This window comes from Mastomys coucha, unplaced genomic scaffold, assembly GCF_008632895.1.
Source record: "Mastomys coucha isolate ucsf_1 unplaced genomic scaffold, UCSF_Mcou_1 pScaffold6, whole genome shotgun sequence".
Lineage (NCBI taxonomy): Eukaryota > Metazoa > Chordata > Mammalia > Rodentia > Muridae > Mastomys > Mastomys coucha.
In genome coordinates this window covers 40,473,949-40,480,898 of record NW_022196912.1, presented here as the reverse complement: position 1 = coordinate 40,480,898, position 6,950 = coordinate 40,473,949, and the positions used below count along the sequence as shown (strand labels likewise).

At 44.2% G+C, this 6,950-nt stretch overlaps 1 long non-coding RNA gene across 1 annotated transcript in view; it reads left to right on the top strand.

Moving 5' to 3' along the window:
• LOC116080592 overlaps positions 1 to 3,893 on the top strand; it is a 55,626-nt gene extending 51,733 nt beyond the window's left edge. Inside the window, exon 3 of the long non-coding RNA XR_004114491.1 lies at positions 3,791 to 3,893. This is a non-coding gene — a long non-coding RNA (uncharacterized LOC116080592). The remainder of the gene's footprint in view (positions 1 to 3,790) is intronic.
• Positions 3,894 to 6,950: the final 3,057 nt, after the last annotated feature.

Here is a 6,950-nt window from a genome sequence, read left to right as displayed (position 1 = left end):
TCCTTCTCCTTCCTCTCCCTCCTCTCCCTCTCCCTCTACCTCTTCCCTCTCCCTCTCCCTCTACCTCTACCTCTCCCTCTACCTCTACCTCTCTTTCTCCCTCTCCCTCTCCCTCTCCCTCTACCTCTCTTTCTCCCTCTCCCCCTACCTCTCTCTCTCCTCCTGACAGTGTTAGCCTGAGAACACAGAGGAGAGCAGGTAGGTGATGCTAGCTGAGAACCCTGCTTTACTCATAGCCACACATTGCATCTGAATTCCATGTAAAAATGTCTTGGAGGGTTGGGCAGTCAGGAATCCATAACCTCACATATTCATACAAGTAGCTATGGTCATTTCTTTACCTGATTGTCTACCCTTCATCAAGGTGTTGACTTTAGACACAGGATATCCCATGGTATAGTATTGAGGGGTACAGCTTTCATTTCTCCACCTGGTGCTTCATCTCACCTGCCTTCCTATGTATTCTAGAAAAGCACCTCTCCATTATCAGTAGATCAACACCTTCTTCAACAACTTTCTCGGGTCTTTTTTTTTTTTTAATTCCTCTGTGCCAGTGCTATGACTCAGTTGGATCTGACTTGGTTTCTCAGAGGCGGGCGGCACATTACACTGGGATCCTGCTTTGCCCCAGAGAATTCAGGCTTTCTCTGATGCTATGTCAGCAGGCCCCTGCTAGTCATCTGCAGCAGCTCTGTTCTCTGCATCTTCCTGATATGTGAGGAATGTTGAACATGTCCACAGTGTACCGAAGTCGTTGGAGCCCAGAGAGCATACCTAGCTAGCAGCTTTTCTCTTCCCCTTTCCTCTTTGTAGAAGTGGGTAGCATGAGCTCACTTGGGGCTCTTTTAAGCAGTTCTGTGGCATCTGCCTCTGTAGGTGTCTTGTCAGAGTTGTTTTCTATTGTCTGAGATACTTTTGTTCAGATTTTCTTTAAACTTGTTCGGCTTGGCATGGAATGATTTTTCTATCTATCTCTTATAAAAAGAAATGTATTTGTAAAACGTGTCTGTCTTGTGCTATGTTATGGACACTCTGATTTTCTATAGTTGGGTCTTTTCTTTTTCTTTCTTGTTTTCTTTCCTTTTTCTCCAGTGTTGGGGCACTAACGCATAGCTTTGTGTATGATAGGTAAGTACTTCACCACTGAGCCATAGCTCTAGCCTCCACTAGCTTTAGTAAACCAAACAAATGTCTACTTAACCAGACATCAAAACACTAATTTTATTATAAGTTAGTTTTGTCTAATCTTTAAGACTTCCCAAGTATTTTGCTTGCTCAATTTTCTAGCGACATTTCGAAAAATTAAGTAAGATTATTACAACATTAATGGCATTAGAGGAAGACAAAAATTCTTGCCACGGTGTGGAATTCCTTTGCACCTGTCACCTCCTGTGCTCTGGTCTGAACTCCAGCCACTGTCTCAGTTTTCAGCTTTGTTCTGGTTTTGACCAGTTTCACACAGGTGCAACCTGACAGACAGTCCTACCCAAGGCTGACACACCTCACCTTCAACTTCCTGCCTGCCGTTTGCTAGTCCGGGAGAGCTGTGAGACAAAGTACACTCCCGGCAGGCACAGCCAGGCATATAGGACCTTCACACCCCACTGGCCCTGAGACAGGAATGCAAAACAGAAAGGGTAATGAGAAAGGAAACCATGACAGGGCACAGAAACCTCACCATCGCTGATTAAAACCAAAATTGCCTATGGAGATGTGTGTTCCCAAAGCCATCTCAAGCAAGGATGTCGAAGACAACAAATGGCGTGCTTACATTCAGAACATTTATAACCTCAAATCTCACTATATTAGCCCTCCTCTCTCACCCCTAAATCTAACCACCACCTCAGAAAACTACCTTACAGCTCCATTTGTAAAAGAAAATTTAAAAGAAGCAAGCCAGCATATGCCCTTTTTAAACCATTCTTAAATTTTAGATCTTGATTCATCTTCAAGTTTTCTATAATGCATTATTTTCTTAAGCATGGAGTATTCTCTTCTCTCTTCCAGAAAGATTTTTTATGCACTAGTCAAAAGAAAAAAATCCTAATCATCCCTCTAAAATAAAATCCACTTAAAATTTCTGGCTCTTATTGGTCTAAAAATAAAATTGATTATAATAGATTTTAAAGCAAGAAACAGCTGTGCATAATGGTGCATGCTGTTAATCCTAGCCCTGGGGGGGCAGGGACAAGAAGCTCTCTGTGAACTGAAGGCCACCCAGGTCTACATAGTGAGTTCCAGGACAGCCAGAACTGCAGAGAGAGACAGACAGAGAGACAGAAACAGAAACAGAGACAGAAAGACAGACAGAGACAGACAGACAGAAACAGAGATAGAAACAGAAAGACAGGCAGAGAGACAGACATAGAAAAAGAGACAGAAATAGAGAAAGAGACAGAAAGATTGTGTCTCAATAATAATAACGAACACAATGAAGTAGGAACCACATGTATGATTCTTCATTGGCATATGCGATGGATTTTAATTTCTCCCAGACACAGAGTTCAACTTCACCTCTCACTTGTTAGATTAAGAATTGGGAGTAGCTGGGCAGTGGTGGCACATGCCTTTAATCCCAGCACTTGGGAGGCAGAGGCAGGCAGATTTCTGAGTTTGAGGCCTACAGAGTGAGTTCCAGGACAGCCAGAGCTATACAGAGAAACTCTATCTTGAAAAAAACAAACAAACAAACAAAAAAACAAACAAAAAAGAATCGGGAGCGAACTAACTTACTGCAATGAAATGACTCTAAGCAGTGAAAGCCTCATTTCTTTTGCAAGTGCCAGGCCAGGGGTGAAGAAGGCACAGGATAGGGAGGTGGCACTGCACTGAGGTCCTTGCATGACAGTGAGCCTGTCTGTTTTTCACCTCCCAGGCCAGGGTGCCTGCTTGATTTGCATTTCCAGCTGATGAGCCTCCTTGATGTCCCTGTTCTGACCCCCAGCAACTGAGGACAGAGGAGTGACTAGTTTTGTGACTTTATTCCTGGGGCATACCTCAGAAGCCACATGGATTGCCTCTATTCATATCCTATGACCCCGGAATGTTCTGACGTTCTGCCAATTGGAGAGGGCTAAGTAAGAGCCACGGATACTCACTGAGTGGCTGTATGTCCTGCGGACACACTCAGAGGTTCTGCCCCCGAGTATGAGGTCGTTACAGAGTTGTTGGGGTCAAAGCCTGAACCTGCACAGCTGTAACAAATCCAGCAATTTATCTTTCAAAGGTTTATTGAGAGATGAGTAATCAAGAAACGCAAAAAAGAAGATTTATTCAAGGTGGCCACATTGGGAAGAGAAACAAAGGGATTCAACAGCCTCCTAAAGTCTATGTTCAGGGTCCTGAGATGAGGTTTTGGTTTAATTAGCATGTCAGAGATATGTAGTCCTGGTCATGATATGGTTCCACTCATCACTATCTTAGCTCCAGTCTCTCTGTGAGATGATCTAACAAGTTGTCAGGACGTCGTGAAACCTTTGTCTGGAAGACAGGTTCCTTCTCTGGAGAGCACCAAGCTTCAGCCCCTTCCTACTCCCTGTAAATGATTCAAGGACCAGATACCAGGTCCCTAGGAAGCCGTGAACCTTTGATCTCCCTATCCCGTCCTGGAATCCTTTGTGTTAGAGTTTTAGCTTTGATCCTGCCGAATGTCTGTTCTCACCTGAATGTAAAATGCATGCCTGTGCTTATCTAAGTATATATATATTCCGTGTTCACTAAGTAAAGTTGCGCCTTGATGAGACCCATTTCTCCTGGCGTCTGTCTCTATTCTCTCTATCACCCATTACAGGTTTCCAAATCCTCGGTTCGTGGGACCCCACGCAAGTAGGAGCTGCGGGACGGCATCCTACAACTCCCAAACATGAGAAACCTGGAGAAATCCCTCTTTCTCAGGTACCATTTTCTAAGTAAGAGTCAGATAGCTACCTGGGCATGATGGCACACACCTTTAATCCTAGCACTCCAGAGGCAGAGGCAGGGGGATCCTTGAGTTCGAGGCCAGTCTGGTCTACAGAGCCAGTTCCCAGACAACCAGGGTTCCACAGAGAACCCCTGTCTCAGAAAAAATATATATATAAAAATAAAAAAATAAAACAAAATAAAAAGGCAGATAGCCAAAGGGAGGGGCACAAATATCTCTCTTTGGAAAGTCTTTGCTCCCGCCAGAGTGTTTACAGAATGAGGAAAATGGGGCCAGAAAGCAAAGCCAAAGGGGCCAGTCCTCAGAGCAGACGCCTGTGGAGAGACTCTGACAGGTAGGCAAGTGTTCCCCTTTCTCCAGCCCTGTTTCTCACCTGCCCCTTCCGCTCCCCATCACACACAGGCAAAGCCTCTCCAAGTCCAAAGATTCTCCAAACAAATGCCTTTTCTTGACTTTCTTGGAAAGGATAGCTCATCCCTTCACGATATACATCTTCCAGAAAGTCTGGGCTGGTTCATTTCCAGAAAGTTCTACTTCATTCTGGAATATTCTCTCCTATGGCTTTCTTGAGGGAAGACAGGGGTTGAAGCAATGGCTCAGCAGTTAAGAGCACTGACTGCTTTTCAGGAGACCTGGGTTCAAACCCCAGCACCCACATTTTGGTTCACGGTTATCTATAACTCCAGTTGCAGAAAATATGATGTCTTCTTCAGGCCTCTGAGGGCACCAGGCCCACATGTGGTACACAGACATATGTGCTTGCAAAACATACACACACATATAATAATAATAATAATAATAATAATAATAATAATAATAATAATACTTTTAAAAGAGGGAACACAAATAAAAAGACCTTTCTGTAAGAGAAAGAAGAAATGTCAGGCTTCCTGAAGCTGCAGGGGATTTTTTTAAACCTTAGTTTTCTTCAGATGAGGGTACAGCAGGGAGTTGGGGGGGAAGCATAGGCTCTCTCCCCTGTGTTAAATTATAAGTGAATTTCTATGCTTCACATGTGTTCAACATCATATATGTTCCCTCAGCACCAACAAAAATTCAATGTATGCAAGAGTCCTAACCAGGAACACGTCAGTGTCTGCAAAAGTCCTAACCAGGAACACGTCAGAATGGGCCTTATTTGAAGATGGAGTCTGAACAGAGGCAATTTTAATTAAATGGGTCACTAGGATGGGCATCCTCATAAAAAGACATTAAGTTCAGAGGAACGTGTGAAGACATGGGGAGAAGGAGGAGGCTCTCTGCAAACCAAGAGGAAGGCTCAGAAACCCAGAGCCCGGGGCTGCGAGCAGGCTTCTGAGCTTCTATTGTTTCAGAGCCTTGTTCTCTAGAAGTTGTTACCACACCCCTCCCAAACCAGGGAGGTGCAACAATGCAGACATTGAAGCAGGAAGTTTCTTAATATTTGCTGATTTTTTTTTTTAAAGAGGGGATGGGCTTTGTAAATATTAGTCTGGCTGATTTAGCTTTTTATTGATTCTTTGTGAATTTCACATACACCCCAATCCCACTCATCTCCCCATCCCTGCATATCCACCCTCAGTTCTTACAACCTCACCCCCCCAGAAAAGAAAACCAAACCAAAACAAACAAATAAAAACAAACAAACAAACAAACAAACAATTTCTCCATGGAAGCTGCAGTGTGTCATGGTGTATACATAGTATACCATTTTGCCTAAACAGCTTTACTTGCCAATGTTCCCTTCATTGTCAGTCATCAGTCTGGTTTGAGGCTTCTGGCTTCTGCTGTAGCCTCAAGACTTGGACGCTCAACAGGACTCCTCTTGGCTCTCCTGTTGTTGCCCTGAGTCATGGAGATCCTGCAGCTTTGCTGATTTCAATGAGTATGCTCTTCTGAATTTTAACTTCTCCATCCCTCACCATCCACCAGCTCTGCTGCCTCCCTAGACTCCCTGGGAGCTCAGATTCTTTTACTCATAGGATGAAGGGGGTTGCTTGGATATTCTTTTTCATCCCCGTGTTCTGAGCAGGTGACTAGCAAAACTGCTGGACACTTCAAGTGAGGAACAGTCGGAGTTTTTGAGGGTGGTTTATGTATCTTTTCAGACAGCCAGGACCCCACGAAAGAGGTCAAAAGTTGGGGAATGCTGAGTCTGTTTCCATCACTGGAAAGACCTCAGGCCCATTAGCCTTCTAAATAATTTAGTAAGTCTTACAGGAAAGTCAACTGTAGGTTTTGCCAGACGTTGGCAAAGCTCGAGGAGCCCAGAACCTCAATGGCTGACACGTCCTGAGAAGCTAACACTCCACATATCTTTCATAAAGAGTGCCTGTCTGAGTTGCTGTGTTCCACTTGCTTTAATCCATTTTCTGTTACTAATTACATAATACCCCAGTCCAGTGTTACTTACTGCTCGTGGAAAATTATAAGACAAAGTGGCTTGTTTGGGTTACAGTTATGGTTGAAAGGCGGGAGTCACATCTGGCAAATGGCCCCAAGGCACCTTGGGGCATCACCATATGGCAAGAGACAGAAAGAGCGTGTGTCTGTCTCTTGTAGGCTCCCTTCTCTTCATTTTTTTTTTAATTTAGATATATTTTTATTTTATGAGTATGAGGTTTTAATCTTTCTGACTGGATGTGAGACTTATTACCTAACATGATTGGGTCGTGTACAAAAGAACACCGTAGAAGCCCTCAGGAATTCAGGGCCCACCACTTGTCCAGGGGACTGGAAATGGAGATATATTTGTGGGGAGATATCTTTGACCCCACAGCTGTCAGGAATGAGCCACTTCTCAGCAACCATGTCTTCAAATTAACTTGGCAAAGCTCCACTTCTCTGAGATATGGATTTTCCGGCAGGAAGGAGCTTGAACTCTGCTCTACGCAGAGCCTCAATCACATGTTTCTTATTCGGCAGTTTGGTGCAATGTGAACCCTGGCCACTGTGCCCTGAGGCTTCCCAAAGGCACCACACATACGTGTCTGGAGCCTGGATTGGGGACAACACTGAGATCAGGGACTTGGTTGGATAACTGCCGGAA